The 18,282-nt window shown below is 40.9% G+C and overlaps 1 protein-coding gene and 1 long non-coding RNA gene across 4 annotated transcripts in view; one reads left to right on the top strand and one right to left on the bottom strand.

Moving 5' to 3' along the window:
• Positions 1-18,282, bottom strand: part of LOC135207916 (dnaJ homolog subfamily B member 4-like) — a 57,264-nt gene that overhangs the window by 4,325 nt on the left and 34,657 nt on the right. Inside the window, exon 1 of one of the 3 annotated variants that reach the window (XM_064239861.1) lies at positions 7,460-7,611. The exons of 1 other annotated variant lie outside the window; for it this stretch is intronic. The gene's annotated coding sequence lies outside the window, so the exon portion shown is untranslated. Of the gene's footprint in view, positions 1-7,331; positions 7,612-18,282 lie in introns of those variants that run through there. One more of the 3 variants, XM_064239862.1, reaches the window with a different exon arrangement.
• LOC135207918 (uncharacterized) overlaps positions 1-18,282 on the top strand; it is a 46,569-nt gene that overhangs the window by 14,844 nt on the left and 13,443 nt on the right. Inside the window, exon 2 of the long non-coding RNA XR_010313083.1 lies at positions 12,269-12,416. This is a non-coding gene — a long non-coding RNA (uncharacterized LOC135207918). The remainder of the gene's footprint in view (positions 1-12,268; positions 12,417-18,282) is intronic.

The following is an 18,282-nucleotide window of genomic DNA, read 5'->3' as shown; positions in this document are numbered from 1 at the left end:
AAGTCTGCTTGTGCTACTAGAGTTGCCAGCGACGGTAGAGACCTATATAGCTGGTGCACTCCAGATGATCTGTCAACAGGGGCGAGACCACGACGTGACTAGACCATATTGACCATACCATGAGGGCTAAGAAGAAAATAAAAAAATAAATATATATATAAAAATATATATCACCACCTGACCAACCTAGCCAAAGTTAAGGTGTGTTAACTAAGGCTTAAGAGTTAAGAAGTCACCGTTGTCGGCGACTCAACTACTAAATTAAGAGCTCTTCCTAACCATTTTTTCTACAGGATAGGATGAGTGGTACTACTTGCCCCCAAGATTGTGTCTGCAGACACGTATGGCCCTAGCGAGCAGCAGATCTCATATGCCATCTTCACATCTCGCAGGGAGTGTGAATTGAACACAGAGTTGCTTCGCTAAAACATGGTACTCAGGATGTTGCTGAGTGCCATGCTCTGTTGAAATGCTTCCGAGGCCGCGCCCCTCACCTCGTGAGCATTCAAATCAAAAGATTTCAAATCTTTGTGCCAACACAATGAAGGAGCTTTTTTGAAAGAACTCCTTAACAATAAAGCCAGGGTGTTCTTCGATATGGGCAAGTCTGGTCTTTTCGGAACACTGCAGATTGTCCGTACGACTTCGACTTTCTTGAGTTTTATGTAGATAAAACTTGAGAGACCTGACAGGGCACAGGACTCTCTCTGGCTCCTGCCCAATAACTTGTGCCATCCTTGATTCCAAGCTCCTGGCCCAAGAACAAGACGGGTTTCCATTCTTAGGCCACAACGGAAGGCTTAGAGAACGCACCGCCTTGTGTTCTCTAATGCTAAAACTTCTGACGATGGCTGAAAACCTACCTCACTAACCCTCTTTGTCGTATCTAGGGTGGTTAGAAAAGGGCCTTCCTGATCACGTGCAAGAAGTTAACAGGTAGGAGATGTTCGAATGCTTTGACATCAAGAACTTCAGGACTATGTCTAAGTTCCATATTGAAAGCTTCGATCTGGACATGCACAGTCCAGTCAGTCTGTACTAAAGTCAGTGACCGACCAGTTGACCAGTCAGACGCATCAAGGACAGCAAGGCTGTACCCTGGAAAGACCATAAGGCACTATTCTTCGCTGAAGGATGAGTGTCTGGACTGCCTGGGCGATTCAAGCTAAGCAAACCTTGGGGTATGAACGCAACCCAACGTCGTTAGCGAATCAACTCCTGAGCCACTCCTGACTCGAGCTTCTGGGTGCCAGGAGAAAGGAGCGAGGAGCAAAAAGGCGATTCAGTCCCGAAGGACGAATGCCTGACAGTCCAACCTGGTCTCATGTTAAACGATCATCGGGGTGTGTAAACGCAACCGACTTCGTCAACAAGAAACTCAGGGCTACATGTGTCTCCTGATCTCGCACGAGTGTCTGACTCCGAGAAAACAGGTGAGACAAAAAGTAGATGGTGAGCGAGTTTCGAGATTCCACAGAACTCAAAGATCGTGAAGGGCTTTGTTGTTTGACAGAAGCAAATCTCTGAGCCCAAAGCCGTCAACAACTATTTGCGTATTCTTTAATAGTTGTGACTGCCAGCTTATCCCATTCTTCAAACGGAAAGGGAAGACGGCAATCTTATGCTGTCACACATCTCGATAGTCTGAACGTAGTCAGACTCAGAGCGGAGAGGTTATAGGTACCTTTCATGATAAAGTAGACCGACTCTCTCGGAAAAGGTCCTTGGAAGGACGTGACCTCTGTGAATCTAGATCTTGAAGGCCAACATGGGGCGATTAGCGTCATTGTCGCTCCCTGGTGATGGTATAAATCATCTTATTGACATTTCCTAAGCGTTTGAAAAAGGGCAAAAGAGCTAAACATCCATCCCTGTTCAATATCATAGCGAAGAGATGTATGAAAAGGACGTCCCTAAAGTCTCCATAACTATCAACATACTTCTAAAGAAAGATTCCACTCGGAAGTCAGTAGTTGCTGCCGTCGATCGAGACGATTCGTACGGACTTTTGCAATCCTGTAACGAACCTCTAGAGGATCGTTACATTCTACGTCTGTTGTTGTTATAATAGGCTCTTTCTCGTAAACCCGAACAGGGACCGAGAGAAGATACTTCCTAAGATATGAGAGAGCTGTGGAAGATCAGAGTTGATATGGACCACTGGTTTCCAAAAACTCGTTTCCAGGACTGGAGGGACGACAGAATTGCTTCCACTTCTTTCAGATTATGATCCAGGACATCTGAAACCCTCTCCAGATGTCCGGCACCTTCTTTCTATCACCTCAAGTGATACTTAACGCACCGAGAGATGTTCAGAATCATTCCTAGATCTTTAATAAAATTTCAGTTTCCCGTAGGAAAAAAAAACTGTAGAGGTCTGAATTGCAGTCTATTCAGGGAAACAAACTTCTTTAGGAAGGCAATGGTCCCCAGCAAGCTCATCCATTCCCTCACACAGTATGTTTACTTCCCTAAAAAGGCTGCGCTTTGCCTAAGCAGGAGAGCATATAATAGTGAAATGTTGCGGTAGACTCGTAGTCCTATACCGTGCGGTAACGAGCACCGAAAGGAGTAAGAGATATCTCTGAGAACATAGTAAGGCAAACGAATGCAATGTTTATTCATTCATGTAAGAAATCCCCTCAATCTAAGGCTAAAGTCCGTGATTGTAGGGCAGAGATACAGTTAGTCAGTCAATCCCGCAGGAGAGAGAGAGACGTAACTGCCAGCACAGAGATACGGTTAGTCAGTCAATCCCGCAGGAGAGAGAGACGTAACCTACAGCGCATGAACAAGCGAACGAGCTGGTCCTTACTGCCTCGTTTGGACTGGCGGAGAGGACAGTGACAGCAGCAGCTTACGATCGTCGTCTCTTAACTTTATGCCTGGGTTGCCAGCTACCCTATTCTACGAAGAAATAGGTCCGTAATTTTTAGCATAAAGAGACTCTCAAGCTGGTATATTTAAGCGAAACAGAAAACGCTAAATATATAGATGCGTTTGTGTCGTCATAACACTACCATACAACGGTAAAAGATAAATCGGAAACTCCTGGAAGGCTGCAGGGAGTAACGATTAAATGTCCTTAAATTAATAGACAATAGACCTCTCGGTTGCCATCCGAAGAGGTAACTACAGCAAGCGTATATGACTCCCCACTTACTTGACAAAACGATAGAATATTGTCAATGGGGAAATTCACTGAATTGACAAAACTAATCCAGGAAGTCGAGCATTTTATTTTCGATTCCCATCTCAAACGAGGAAGGGGCAAGAATCCTGTTAAGAGACGGCTTACGACAGGTAGAACGACGATGTTCAATTCGGCAGCGTAAGTCCCGACTAGGAACTAACAAAATCTATCATCTGAAAAGCCCTTTCAGATGGGCTAAAAAGCTTGCAAAATTATCCTGGGAAGAGGCCTCGGCGTCTACTGGTGCGCGCTTGGCGTGCACCCGCGCGCGTGCGGCCCTGGCGTCCCATCCGAACGTCCCGTCCAAGCCGAGCGTCAAAAAAAAAAAAAGCGTGCAGAAAAAAGTGTCACGCTCCATGACAGGCGTCAATGCAAGCGAAACTGCCTTCAGGGAAAGAGCATTAGACATCTCGGAGAGAAAACCGACTGCACGAAGCAGTCTCAGGTGAAGGGTTGATCGTGTGAGAATACGCGGGGCGAGGGAACGCCTTCTTATTCTCACAGCAACAAAGCTAGGACGTCCGCGCTCAAAAGCGTCCTGCTAATATGACTTGCTTTCCCTTTTCTCGGTGGAAAGACGTACACGAGTTCAGGCGACGTTCGCCTTCTTACTTCTCACTGCAACGCATGACGAGAGAGAGAGAGAGGACGTGAAACGTCCTCTTCTATAAAGCTTCTATTTAGAGGGCGCGAGTCCTTCCGAAAGCTCCAAACCCTGCGCAGGGAGGACGCTTCGGAGGACGAGAAGCAATCCTTCAGGATTCGTGCACGCACTTTGGCAGAATGGGAGTAACTCAGGTGTCCGAAAGGCACATCAGATCGGTGGGAGTTCCTCGTAACCCCCAACCCTCCTTCGGCTTTCGACATGCTCTCTCCCTGTTCCTGGGAGGTCAAGCAGAGGTCCCGGCCTAGAGGCGAAATAAGGCCGATCTGACGCACCCTCCACTACACAAGGGGCACTGTCACTGCACTTAGCCACTTCACTTTTGCTCTCAAAAGCCAGCACTTTCGATTCTAAGTTACGAATCGATAGAGTATCAGAGAAAGGTCAATACCCTCTACAGAAACTGTTTAGGGCCCGAAGGCAACATTACAGGGTTAGGAGTAACAACTACAGAAGTAGCACTTTTCACCACAATGATAGGAGAGCGAGCACCTTAGATCCAAGATACAGATGGAATCTATAACGTAAAGGGCTTACCTCACGAGACATATTTATAGCCCGTAGGCCATACTACAGGGTTAGGCAAAATAGTCTACAGGTAGGTTAGCCTACCCTGACTTTGTTTACTGATTAATTGCATACATATGAATCATACGTCTTCCTTATGGAATTAGACAAAGTCTCACACTCCTTACATGACAAATCTCAACAAAGAAGCAAGACACATAGCCCTCGTGCATATCGAGTGCGGAACTACCGAAGCTTTCGGTAGCCACACCCTATCTTAGCAGACAACACCCTCTGAAACTAGCCTAACTAGATTCAGATATACAAAAATGAATCATATTCAAAACAATTTAAGATAGCGTATGCCTAGCCACAAATCCAAGTCAATAAATCAAAAGACAATTAGGATATTTAGCGGCCATGAAGTTTCAAAATCCTAAGACGGAGGTACTGAAAACAGGTGTTTCCAGCACCGGCGACAGAAAAATTATGAATAGAAAATGGGACTGGTTCCTGATACCCGCCTCCCAGCGGCGGGAATGGGTACTAACCACCTGGCCGACCACTGTGTGTGCCGGAAGTTTTTGAATTTCTGTCGGACTTCAGAAAATACAGCTATATATATATATCTGACAGGTAAGTTTCATGAACAAAATGTAAATTAGGATTTCTTTCATAGTTTGTGATGCTCTGATAAATATGACTTTGATCACCCCTGCAACTTCTCTCTGTCTAGAAATAGGAGGGGATTACAGTATGAAATCAGTTTTAGGGTCAGGATAGGTTGAGAGTTCAAACAGCTGCTGACTCCATTTAGGGATAGCAAAGAAGAGAAGAATATATAACTATGTTAGGAAATATTTTTCCAAAGATTTACAACATCCCAGATTAAATCTGGGAATCCAGACAGGAGGTGGGTTAAGGAAAATCTATGATCAGAATGCTTCCATGTATTTCAATTTGATTTATGGCACCATAGGTTAGGCAGGATAAGTTTAGAAAAAGTAAAACAGTCTGTTTTCCTGAATTTCTCTCAAATAATGAGGATATTCATGGAAATTGGAACTTGATCTTTATAAAGCAATGGCATACGCGTTGAATGATTTTTTTCCTTAGTGCGCAAGACCTTCCGTTAAACAAAAACCTTAGAAAATTAATAACATTGATATGGACCACTTGATGTTTTAACATTATTCTCACTTTGTTTACAGTACATCCTTGGTTCATAGTGCTTAATCCACAAATACATTGGCAGACACACTACACTGCTGAGGTTAGGTGCCAAACTTAATAACTAAAAACATATTTTTTAGTTTTTACTCTCAGTTCATGTCCATTCTTTTATCCGACACTGATTTCAAATGTTGTTCAATGTTTCTTCCATTGATCAGATTTTTATTTTGTCAGCTTTATTGATTTTTTTTGTTTCTATACAAAGGCCATCACCCCTTTCCTGTAACCAATACTTAAAAAATAATTCTTTGTGAATGCACAAATCGCTATTCTGCACAATCTCATGCCCTTGTCCAACGACTACCCGAATGTAAGCGTTACTATTTACTTAATTTTCACTACAGAAAATTAACATGATACTATTATTCTTGCACATAGCAACCAATACTTCTTAACACCCCAATAACCTGGTGGAACTCATAACATTGCCGTTCTTTTTGTTCAGCAAATAACATCACTGATTCTTTTGTGTTATCAACCCTAGGCCATTTCAGGTTTGTCATACAGTTATTCTTAGTCTTGTGTGTATAGCTACTTGTTACTTTTTTCTATGCCAAAACCTTAGATACAGCAAAGCCTATCGAATGTATGGAAGCTAGTTAACGGTAGGATAAAATACCAAATGGCCGGCCTCTACTGTAGCGTTACCACCTTCCCAAAAAAAGTACTTTAACACGTAATGTAACCCAGGATAGATAATACTCAAGAGCCGGCGTCCGTTGAAGCAACACATTGAGACCTCTACTTTCCTCTCGAAGTAAGTGTTTTCTCCCAAGTCACAAATTAAGCCATAATTTCCGAGTTTCCGGAAGGTGGTTGCGCTATGGTTGAGGTGACCATTTGGTATTAAACCCTACTTAGTTTTCAATGTCTTTCTTTCTATGTCAGGTGAAACAGGCTTAGCTTAATCCTCCATAGACAACCAAAAAGGGTCGGGAAAAAAAAAGGGAAAAAAAAAAAAAACCCCAATGAGAAGCCATGCCTATGGGTTCAGGGTCAGTTAAGTAGGCCTAAGTCGCTCAAGTTAGGTTAGACTGGGAAGGATTATCCTTCTTTCACTCATGTTGTTTCTAGTAACATGCCTCCTCAGCGTCATCAACATAGGTATGGGCCCTATGTTGTACGTAGTTGGTTAACCATGCATTTCAAATGTAAATTAAAATAAAATTATTCAAAATGACAAAGAAGAGCTACAAATGAAAGAAAAATTATTCACCAGTTTAAAATAAACAATTAGCCTAGTCTAGACAATATAGGTATATCAACCAACATAGGCCTAAGACCAGTAATTACCCTCAGCCTAGGCCTAGACTTCATAAGTTCACTTGACAGGTGTTTGTCACAGTGACAGTTGTAGGTAACATTATTAAATTATAAAATGAAACATCCAATGGTAGCGTATTATGAAATTTATCGCAAGGTATATTTAAGCTATAAGAGGTAGTAGGTATATCAGTAATAGGTATAATCCATAGGCCTAGGTCGGGTTGCGATGACTTGAGGTCCTAAACAATCTACGGCTTTTTTTTAAACATTTTTAACAGGCTAAGGGATCTATGTACAAAGCAAATCTTCCATCTACTAAATTATTATGATGATATTCTTATACATTCATTCGCAATTGTGTCCTCAAGCCTTAATAGAGGTAGATTATGTCTTACAGGCTAAAAACAAAGTCATTAACCGAAAAAAAAGCCGATAGGCCTAGAGTAAATGTAGCCTGTGGCAACGTACCGTACAGCAGACAGGAGTAAATACAATCCTCAAATTAACTCCAGAAACGTTCTAGAAAACTTGCTTATTCAATGACACAATATCCCAAACTCTGACAATTAGAACATCTAATTCAACACAACACTCACAGGTTGTATGGTTTGTTGCCGACCCGGCTTCCTACAACTTATATACTGAAGAGGCTCCCACCACTGACAAACAGAAGACCTCCAATACACTATTCACAGTTCCAGACGTGTCAGGGTTGCCACCCGTCGGGAAATCGTGGAACAAACTAGAAAGTTCTTTGATATATGTTAAAAGACTCAAATATATTAATTATTACACATAGTAATATAATATGTATATATTTATCGTATATTAACATGCTATTCCATAATTTTTCCAGTTTCCTTGTGTAATTTAGCACCATTTTTTAGACTTATGGTATGTCCGAGTTCTGCCTGGGAGTTCGGAACTGTGAAATGTGTTGTCTATTTTCGAGATGATTCGTTCAATTTCTAGTATCGGCGATTACGTAAGACCGTGTTCGTGTAAATACCAGTTTGCTAGACGCGCATTATCTGTTTCTTTTATATATTAATGGAACGACTTCCCAAGAACACTTTCAGTGAACTCCATTGAAGTCAATCGATGATTGCATTGCCTTTTTCCAACCTGTAACCTTAAATGCATTCAGTTAATAGTAATTAATCGTAATTTAATGAAAATGAACGAACCCAATGGAATACTGATTAACTAGAAATCGAACAACTTTCTTAAGTAAATAAAGACTACGAACGTTTTCGTGGTGGCCCATATAAACTACACGGAGTTGATCACAAGTCTAGAAGAGAAGGTATTTTACTCTCTCTCTCTCTCTCTCCTCGTCTCTCTCCTCTCTCTCTCTCTCGGCTCTCTCTCATCTCTCTCTCTCCCTCCCCCCCCCCCCCTCCTCTATTTCTCAGTCCCTCTCCTCCGTTCTGCTCTCTCGCTCTCTCTCTCTGATAACGCCGAAGTGGAATTATAATTCACATGAAGGCCTTAGCAGGAAAACTACAATGGAATAAAAATACATAAAAAACACTAGGTTTTATCAACAGCTACATAGATTAAAGGGCGTGTAAACAACCTTTGTAATGAATCCAAATCTTATTAAATTTTAGGCAGGTCTTTGGTTGGGTCAGAAGCATTAAAATGACTGCATATTCACATTTAAACGATGTTGCTGTTTGCAAAACCAAATCTTTGCAATCTTTTATTTCTTAGTTCATAGTTTGCTTGTAAATGGCATAGAGAAAAGGCAAAAATATTTTTCATTGTTGTTTCAGTTTATATATATATATATATATATATATATATATATATATATATATATATATATATATATATATATTATATATACATACATACATACATACATTATATATATATATATATATATATATATATATATTATATATATATATATATATCTATATATACTATATATATATATCTACTATATATATCTATATTATATATATATATATATATATATATATAGTATATATATATCCATATTATTACTCGAATATACGTTATGTTATATATACACATAAACATTTACTTGAATATACGTAACTTTAACAGGAACCGGTATAAGTTTAGCTAACCCAAATGCTCTAAATACGCGTTTCATCTCTCATTTGAATTACTATGAGTTGGTAATCCATTTCTATGAAAGATTTAATTAATGTCCTTGAAAGGAGGAATTATGTCACCCTGGTTCCTTGTTGAACGAACTTTTGAATGTGAAAGGGGCGGTATAACGGTATGCAGCCGGAAAGGTCAAAAAGAATCCTAAAGGTTGCAGGATTTCTATCGACAAAAGGAAAACACCAAAAAGGTCACTGAACCTTCACATGTTGTTTGTCGTTATCTCAAATCCGAATCTATTCATAAGTCATAATGGGAGACGCCGATCGAGTGAGTTGGTGTGGGATGTGCATCTAACCAAGCTCTGTGATTAAACGATTTTTTAAAAACTCTTTATTTTCTAAATTCAGGGAAGGAGCGAATGAGTTCGTTCTGTTGCTATATATTTTAGATCTGCAAGAAGCCTCATTAATCAACCAACGCTGTGGTTCAAGGTCTGTCAATGAATTACCTAGGTCTAAGCCTAATGCGGTATACGGCGCCACAGCTTGTATCGTAACGTCTTCAAATGTTAAAGGTGACAACTCAACCTGTTTATTGTCATTTACAATGGCGCTAAAAATAACTTTAAAAGGAATGGATCCCGATTAGCGGAATTCCGAGCGTTGGTGTGTGATTTTACGTGACCTTTTGGGTATGTATGACTTAAAGATGAAGTGTTTATCGACGTCTGTTGGTCATTGTTACTGTCAGTGCATGACAGATGTGCTCCTTAGCTGCAAAATTATATTTTACTAGATTGCAGCGCTTGCATTACAGACTTATTTTGGTCATTATTTGGAGCATTTGGAAGGGAGGCATAATCTACAAAGAGATCGTAAAATCGAAACTAGAGGCGAAACGACGTCATTAATTTAAAGAGACCTTGTTCACACTAAATACTCTAATGAGGCAGAATTAGATTGATTTGTGACGTAAGCTGCGGGTGTTGGTCTATATCTCTCACCCCAGGTTTAATAAAGTGACAGAATATTTTGTACGTGTGGGTGTTTTGGGGAAAACTCCATACAATATATATATATATATATATATATATATATATATATATATATATTGGGATATCACCTGAGGAATAATGCATATATATATATATATATATATATAGTATATATATATATATATATATATATATATATATATATATATATAACCATATAGGTGGAAATGGCAAAGACTGCAGCGCAATTAAAACAGACTGGTGACTTAAACCTTTTGAACAACCGATGAAGAAACGATCAGAGTTTGACAGACGATAGTTTTAGAGTTAAAGTCATCAATTAAATAGTTTAAGAAATTCCTATTAGATTATCGTCTTTTAAATTGTGATAGCTCAGCAAAACAGACACATTTTTCTATTTAAAATCTTGTTATTAATTAATGTCAGTAGTACATATTTCACGTGATTAAACTCGTATGGTCCTTTAAAAAAAAAAAAAGAAAAAAAAAAAAAGACCATATAAGAAGTTAAGTTCTCCTGGTCTCAGAATCCCAATTGAAAATGAAAGAAGACGACAGATCTTCGAATCGCCGAGAAAATCGAAGTATTTCACGTCATTTAGTCGAGAGAAACTAATTTGAACTGAAAAAGGTAACGGTGGTAAACTAGAAAAGTTTCTTGAAACTTGGTCCCAGGGTAAAAGTGCACCATTAAAAAGATATTTTAATAGAACCGTTGACCTATTATGCTTATATATATATATATATATATATATATATATTATATATATATATATATATATATATCCCTTCATCATTATCATATCTACATGGGAAACTGGTAATTTCACTTTTATTGTCATTTGTCCTATCAGTTTAAATTTGTAATGTAATAGGCTTCATGAACATTTCTCGACTCGAAGTTGTTATATATCTTCGTTGCCGATGCTAATTAAATCGCGTGAAACGTTAAAACCCACCCGTAATATAATTATGAATGAACATGTTAATTGTGAGCTAAGCTAAGGATTTCAGGTAGTACTACTTTGGCTTGTGTATGCGTCACCTCCAAAGTGCTAGTGCTAAACATGGCGAAAGCTCAATGAGACGCCTTCCAGTACTAGCCCCTCGGTGGTCAAAGATATAGCTTGGTCATATAATTTGTTGACTACACAATATGAAAATGGGTGTACATAACACGGTGTCCCATTGAGCTTCCTCCATGTTTAGTGCTAGCACCTCAGAGGCGACGCGTAGATAAGCCAAAGTAACACAGAGTTTCTATACATACATATATATAAATAAAGATAAATGCCACGAAGGAAAAATAAACGAAGGAGGTCTGTAAGATCTTTCGACTTTAAAAGTCCTTTACTGAGTATCTGCTCAGTAAAGGACTTTTGAAGTCGAAAGATCTTGCAGACCTCCTTCGTTTATTTTTCCTTCGTGGCATTTATCTTTATTTATGGATTTATCACGTTCCTAACTTTCGTGATTCAGTTATACATACATACACACACACACACACACACACACACACACACACACATATATATATATATATATATACTATATATATATATATATATATATATATATATATGCATTATTCCTCAGGTGATATCCTAATACGTCTACCTTTCCACTGATTTGATAACTCTAAGACAGATTACTGACTTTTTAGTGTCATCCCCATAATTCGATATAATAATTATAGTACCTCCACTATCCCAAGTGTCCCGTCAACTCCTAAGATAAATTCTTTTTCATTCTACAGTTAAACATTCCGCGTTCATCAGTTTCATTACAGTTATTTTTATTTCTACCCATTTCATAATTGCAAACATTATCTCGCTCTGCTTTTCCTCTGTGTCATCTTGTGTAAATACAAAACAGAGCACTTTTCTTTTTTCTAAAACACTCCTTTTTAGCAGATGATGTCTTAATTCGCTTTTGTGGAAATGTGAAAACATGATAAAGATGCAAACAGATAAATGCTGCATGCATTAAACGAGAGGAGACAATGGGTAAAGGATTAACGTAAAAAGCATGCCAGTAAACGGGACGCAGAATGTGAATTGTCACGTAAAGAAATAAAATAGCACAAAAAACAATAAAAATAATCAATAGGAAAAGAAGCACAATCAATCAGTTTATGATTAGATTTTATACTTTTTAAATATCTTGTGTTTTATTTGTTTCGATGGTAATTTACACATTCTCTGTTATGTTTCTTATATTATTATTATTTTTTTTTAGATTAGTCATAGCTTTCTTCATTAAAAATCTCTAAATATAAGGTTTCTTTTGTTTTTGTTCTTAAGCTTCCAATATTCTGCTACAATTTCCAAGAAGATCTTCAATTGTACACAATCATCATCGTCGTTTCCCCGGCCCGTGTGTTGTTGACTTCCAGTGGCTGACGTGAACCTTTTAGTCATTTCAAAACTCAAAACCAAATAATTCGAAATGGTACGTATACTTTAGTGCGTTAGTCATCACTCTACTAAAATAACGAAGTTTTAAAAGCATCTTGTTGCTATAGATTTGAGTTGTTTATCCTTAGAATAGGCCAAATAGTAGCTATCTTTGGCTTTCCCTAGACTACCTAGCTAGCTTGTCTCTTATTAGGGTACCTCCTACCTATACATAAGTAGTAGATCTTACGAGGGTACAAATAAAACCGTATCCTACTCATCTATATTTATAATTATCATAGGGAAAGTTTTGAGGGTTAGGTTATAAGCTACCTAATTTTAGCCCACAGTACATTATCATAGTGAAGCATTCGAGGCGTGCTACAGTTGTAGCCTACAGTACGGTAGGCTATAGCCTAGTAGCCCTGTACATTGCTGCGCTCTTGGCTAGCCCGACCGATAGGTCTATGGTTCCTCGTTTCTCATTCGACCAAATAATTTTGTGACCAAATTATTTGCAATGCATCTTTAGTAGGGGGGAAACACCGCAGTGGATCCATCATCATCGCATGGATCAGCCTTATTCATTCAATATTTAATTGGTGAAACAAGAATACCTACAATTACATCTTTAAGCATACCATTCAAGAGATTGAAGTTTCATCCATATAGCTAGTAGGTAATGTGATATAGGGGGAAAAACCAGCGACTACCAACCCCTATCACAGTTTTCAGGTCTTATTCACTCTATATGTAAATGGTGAAACAAGAATACAATTCCAACTCTAAGCATACCATTCAAAAGATTGAAGTTTCGTCAACATAATATGATATATGAAAGCCCCATACGAACTAAAATAAGCATGCAACGCTCTTTGTTAAATATGTTTTCAAGGCAGTTTTGAAATCCAATATGGCGGCTACCGTGGGATGTACAGGTTCTGATCAGTGACGACAATCATCTTTCCCAGCCTTCCCAGCAATCATTTGAACAATGTTAGCATATGTAGGCTATGTAACGTTTATTGATCTTACTCAAGATTGCAGTTGTAATCAGCACAATAAAACAACATTTTGTTGCCTATATTACTGAAAGTATGAAACTTTTTATTCCCGGGGTCATGGTTTGAACTGAATTCATTCTTACCTTGTAATCGGTGGTTTTTATCCTTACTGCCATCACAACTGAAACTCCACAGTGCTTATTTGATTGTTAGTATACACATTTTGGTCTCAGTTCACTCCACATTGCACTTTAAACCAGTTGCTGTTCCTGGTTCCTAAGCTTGCGCGCCACAAACACAGTTACGAACAGCAGACGAAGAAACTGCAAAGTTTCATTCCCTAAATTGTTTACTTTACTCGTTATTTAGTTCAAATTTACTTTATTTAAAAATTTTAATTTAATTCATGTATATTATCCCTTTTTTGCAACCAAATTTCCCCGAAAAATTACAGATATTTCTAAAGTAGATACAATCAAATGTTTCTAACGTTTTCGTACATCTGGCTGCCGAAAACCATAGAGGAACGACTACGGATAAGTGGATCATATATATATTTTTTTTTCCTTTTTTGTTTTTGCTAGCACTTTTCATTGCAGTCTATATTAGTATTTTGAATTTCTTTAATAACCGTATGCCAGAAATAAATGTAACCTTTAATGTTTGGATGCTTTAATGTTTGCATGCTAAGAATGGCAAAATCATCGTTGCTACATTAGTGGAGGCTTCACACATACGCCGTTTCATTATTATAAACTGTTTGACAACTAAGCAGCATACCTACTATGGGTTTCAGAGACAGTGCAAGCACCTTTTTGGGCAATACCTATTTCTGTAACGAACACTCGTATCAGAAAGAGATTTTGCTGTAGTGCATTACACCCAGTTCTGTAATTTTTAAGGGTATCGTGAATCACTAATCGTAAAGAATAACGACACTTGTCCTTGTACCAAGAGACGAAAACTCCATTAGTATGCAGAAATGGATATGAAAACGCGTATAAAGCTCCACCTACCCTCTCCCCCCCTCCACCGCCACCCCCTTCCTTCTTCGTTCCTTCGCCTTCCTTTCTCTCTATCTCTCTCTCTCTGTTGCTATTCGGTATGTGTTGACCCTCCAAACTGGGTATAAGACTACACACAAAACGTTGAAATTGGTGAAATTAGGCTATGTATTGGAAGTATATATACATAAATATTAAAGCAATTTTATCATTATTGCATTACTATGACAACTAGAATTCATGGAAACAGTTTATAGTAATGAATCGGCGTATGTGTGAAGCCTCCACTAATGTGGCAACGATGATTTTGCCATTCTTAGCATGCAAACATTAAAGGTTACATTTATTTCTGCCATACGGTTATTAAAAAAATTCAAAATACTAATATAGACTGAAATCAATGAAAAGTGCTAGCAAAAACAAAAAAGCAAAAAAAAAAATATGTATATAATCCACTTATCCGTAGTCGTTCCTCTATGGTTTCATACAATCAACTTACCTGTCAGATATATACATAGCTAAAGACTCGTCCCGTCCCCGCCCGACAGAAATTCAAATTTCGCGCCACTCGCTACAGGTAGGTCAGGTGATCTACCCGGCCTGCCCTGTGGGCGGCAGGACTAGGAACCATTCCCGTTTTCTAATCATATATTTTCTGTCGCCGGTGGTATCAACATCGTTGCTGCCACCTCTTGACTGGAATTCGCTTTTCTAAGCAATTGATCATCTTTTTTGTGTGGACTTTTGGTGACGTACCTGGATCGTTGTTTTGGCATTCGCTACTGTGGACTGGATTTGGACTTGCTTTTTTGATTTTTCTTCAGAATGTCTGATTCAAGTGTTTTGTGTGAGAATGTGTGTGAATGTAGGCTGCAACCGGTGAGGATACCGAAAGCTTCGGTTGATCCTCACACTGTATGTCGCAAATGTAGTGGGGTTTTGATTGTTCTATTTCTAACACCTGTCATGAGTGTGAGAGGTTGAATGTTGAGGAATGGAAGAACCTTCCTAACTTTTCTTTACTTTTTGAAAAAGAAGTTTAGAAAGGGATAGAGTCAGAAGGGCTGCATCTAAGATGGCGGGTAGTAGTACAAGGCCTATTGAGCCTTTGGATATTTCTAACTCTTCTCTTAATTATGATTCTGTATCAGGACCCTCACTGGCCGTACATTCAGATTCGGCATCGGAAATTGCTGAACTGAAGGCTACGCTTCACAGATGAGATCAAAAATGGCTACAATGAAAGGTAGGACTGTGAAAGTGATTTTAGTGAAGTGAGTGTCCCCAGTGTTGTGGAGGGGGGTCGTCTGACCGTCTCTGCGACGCTCCCAGGCCTAGACCTCTTCCAAGCTCCCAACCCGCCCAGAGGAGAAGGAAAGTCGAAAGCCGTACGGAGGTTGTGGAGAATTCCCCCCGGTCAGGCGTCCCCCCTCAGCAGGTGCTGTATATAGACAGCCTGCTCAGGACCGCTATCGAAAAAGCGTCCTCAGAGAGTGCTTCTCTTCGTCCGCTTCTCCCTCTCCTAAACGAGGGTGGAAGGATTCGGACTTGTCCAGGCCCCTGAAAAGGCACTGGAGAGATCCTGTTTTTGGAGATTCAAGCCCAGAACGCTTTTGCGGAAGAAGGCGCCTCCTTCTATCAAGAAGGCGAAGAGGGTTTTGCCTTCCCCCCCATGATGGGGGCAACACGCCTTCGAGTCTCCCTCCCCTTTCCCGTTCAAGCAAGACGCAGGAGAAGCGTCCAAGAGGATCATTTTGGCGGTGCAGGAACAGCTGTCCGCCTTAGTAGGAGTCCTTTCGAAGGATCCTCCTCGTAAGAAAGACGTCAGACTACCGGTCAAGAAGACTCGTCTTCCTTCTCCCACCAGGAGTGAGGCTCCTGTGAGACGTGAGTCTTTTGAGAACTCAGATAGAGACTCGTGGGAAGATTTTGATTCGCCAGGCAAGCGCGTCGCGCCAGCCAAGCACGAGGCGTCCTACAGACGAGAAGCGTCCTCTAAGGTTAAAGAGACAGACAAGCGAGAAACGCATTACAGACCAGAGGATTCTCCCAGATGGGATACGTCTGCCAGAGCAGCAGCTTCAGCCGAGCGCGAGGTATTAACCAGGCGTGAGCATTCAGCCAAACGTGAGGCTCCAGACAAGCATCTGTCACGCAAGGATGTGGCACCAGGAAGACGCGAGACTTCAACAAGGCACGAAGCGTCAGTCAGGCGCGAGACCTTTGAGAGGCGCGAGGCACCAGTCAGGCGCGAGGCGCCAGCCAAGCGCGAAGACTCAGTCAGGCGCGAGACGCCAGCCAAGCGCGAGGATCCTGCCAAGCGCGAGGCGCCAGCCAAGCGCGAGGAGTCAGCCAGGCGCGAGGCGCCAGCCAGGCGCGAGGCGCCAGCCAAGCGCGAGGAGCCAGCCAAGTACGAAGAGCCAGTCAAGCATAGGAGCTCTATACACTCTCTTAGCCCCTCTCCTATAGGAGTTTTTGTCTCCAGTAGAGAGAGTGGTTGGACAGGAAGACCCGGAACGGGAAGTGGCCTCTCCTACTGATCCGATTATGGAAGAGGAATCAGAGGACGAGTCTCACGGTACAGAAGGACTGTCGAACTACAAAGTTTTGACAGCTCTCCTTCTCCAGGAATACGGAGATGCATTGATCCCTGCCGCTCCTCCTTCGCCTCGTCACTGTTTTCATGCTCGAAGACTCCGAAATCGTCGCTTTCTTGAAGATGAGACCGACGATTTCTATGAAGAGAGCTCTGCAATCGCTGGATAACTGGATGCTAACTAAGAAAGAGCTAGTTAGGACAGTCTTTTGCATGCCTCCCCCCTAGACTTACGGGCAAGAGGGGGATTTGGTACCAGACTGGGGAGAATATGGGTCTCACTCTCCCAGCTTCAGCTGAAGCTGACTTTTCCAGTCTGGTAGACGCATCCAGGAGACATAGCCTTCACACGGCTAAGATTACTTGGGGACTTTCAGAGTTGGATCATCTCCTCAAGGGACTATTTCACATTCTAGAAGTCTTTAACTTTCTAGATTGGTCCCTTGGGGTGATGTCCAAGAAGGCTCATGCCCCTGAAGGGCTAGAACCGGATGTACTCCTGGCAATTTTGTCATGTATTGACAAGGCGGTGCAAAGACGGCTCAGGGGAAGTTTCTTCCTTATTTGGAGCAGGTCTCTTGAAGAAGAGATCTGTGTTTAGCGCTTTCTTGACGAAAGCAGTGTCACATTCACAAAGAGCAGCTTTGTTATTCGCCCCTAGATCTGATTTTCTTTTCCCGTCACAGTGGTGAAGGATATTTCCCGATCTTCTGACGGAGAAAGCGACTCAGGATCTTCTCCTGCAATCGTCCAGGAAGAAGAGACCAGTGATGGTGGGAGAAAAGAAAGTGGCGTCTACTCCTGTTCGGGCGGTGTTCGGCCCTTTCGAGGTGGCCCTCCCACTAGAGTTACCGCTAAAAGGAAAACGACCGAGAAGAGAGGTCGAGCCTCGTTCCGCCCCTTTAAAAGGGGAAAGTGAAGTGGCGCTCCTCCAAACACCAGTAGGTGCCAGGCTCCGGGGATTTGCGGAGGCCTGGACTCACATCGACACAGACCCTTGGTCGATGTCGGTTCTTCAGAAGGGATATCTCATTCCTTTCCTGGACAATCCTCCCCTGACGTCAACTCCGAAGGAATTGTCCGCCAATTACAAGGACCCTGTGTTGAAAGATACTCTTCAACAAATGGTGGATCAGATGTGGGACAAGAGAGCTATAGAACTTGTGCTGGATCAAAGCTCCCCGGGGTTTTACAATCGTCTTTTCTTGGTTGCGAAAGCCTCGGGGGGCTGGAGACCAGTTCTGGATGTCAGTGCTCTGAACAAGTTTGTTCAAAAACAGAAGTTCGCCATGGAAACCTCTGCTTCAGTCCTGGCGG

The sequence above is a fragment of the Macrobrachium nipponense genome, chromosome 34 (assembly GCF_015104395.2).
Source record: "Macrobrachium nipponense isolate FS-2020 chromosome 34, ASM1510439v2, whole genome shotgun sequence".
Lineage (NCBI taxonomy): Eukaryota > Metazoa > Arthropoda > Malacostraca > Decapoda > Palaemonidae > Macrobrachium > Macrobrachium nipponense.
The sequence above is the reverse complement of the archived record's forward strand: the minus strand, read 5'-3'. Positions and strand labels throughout refer to the sequence as shown.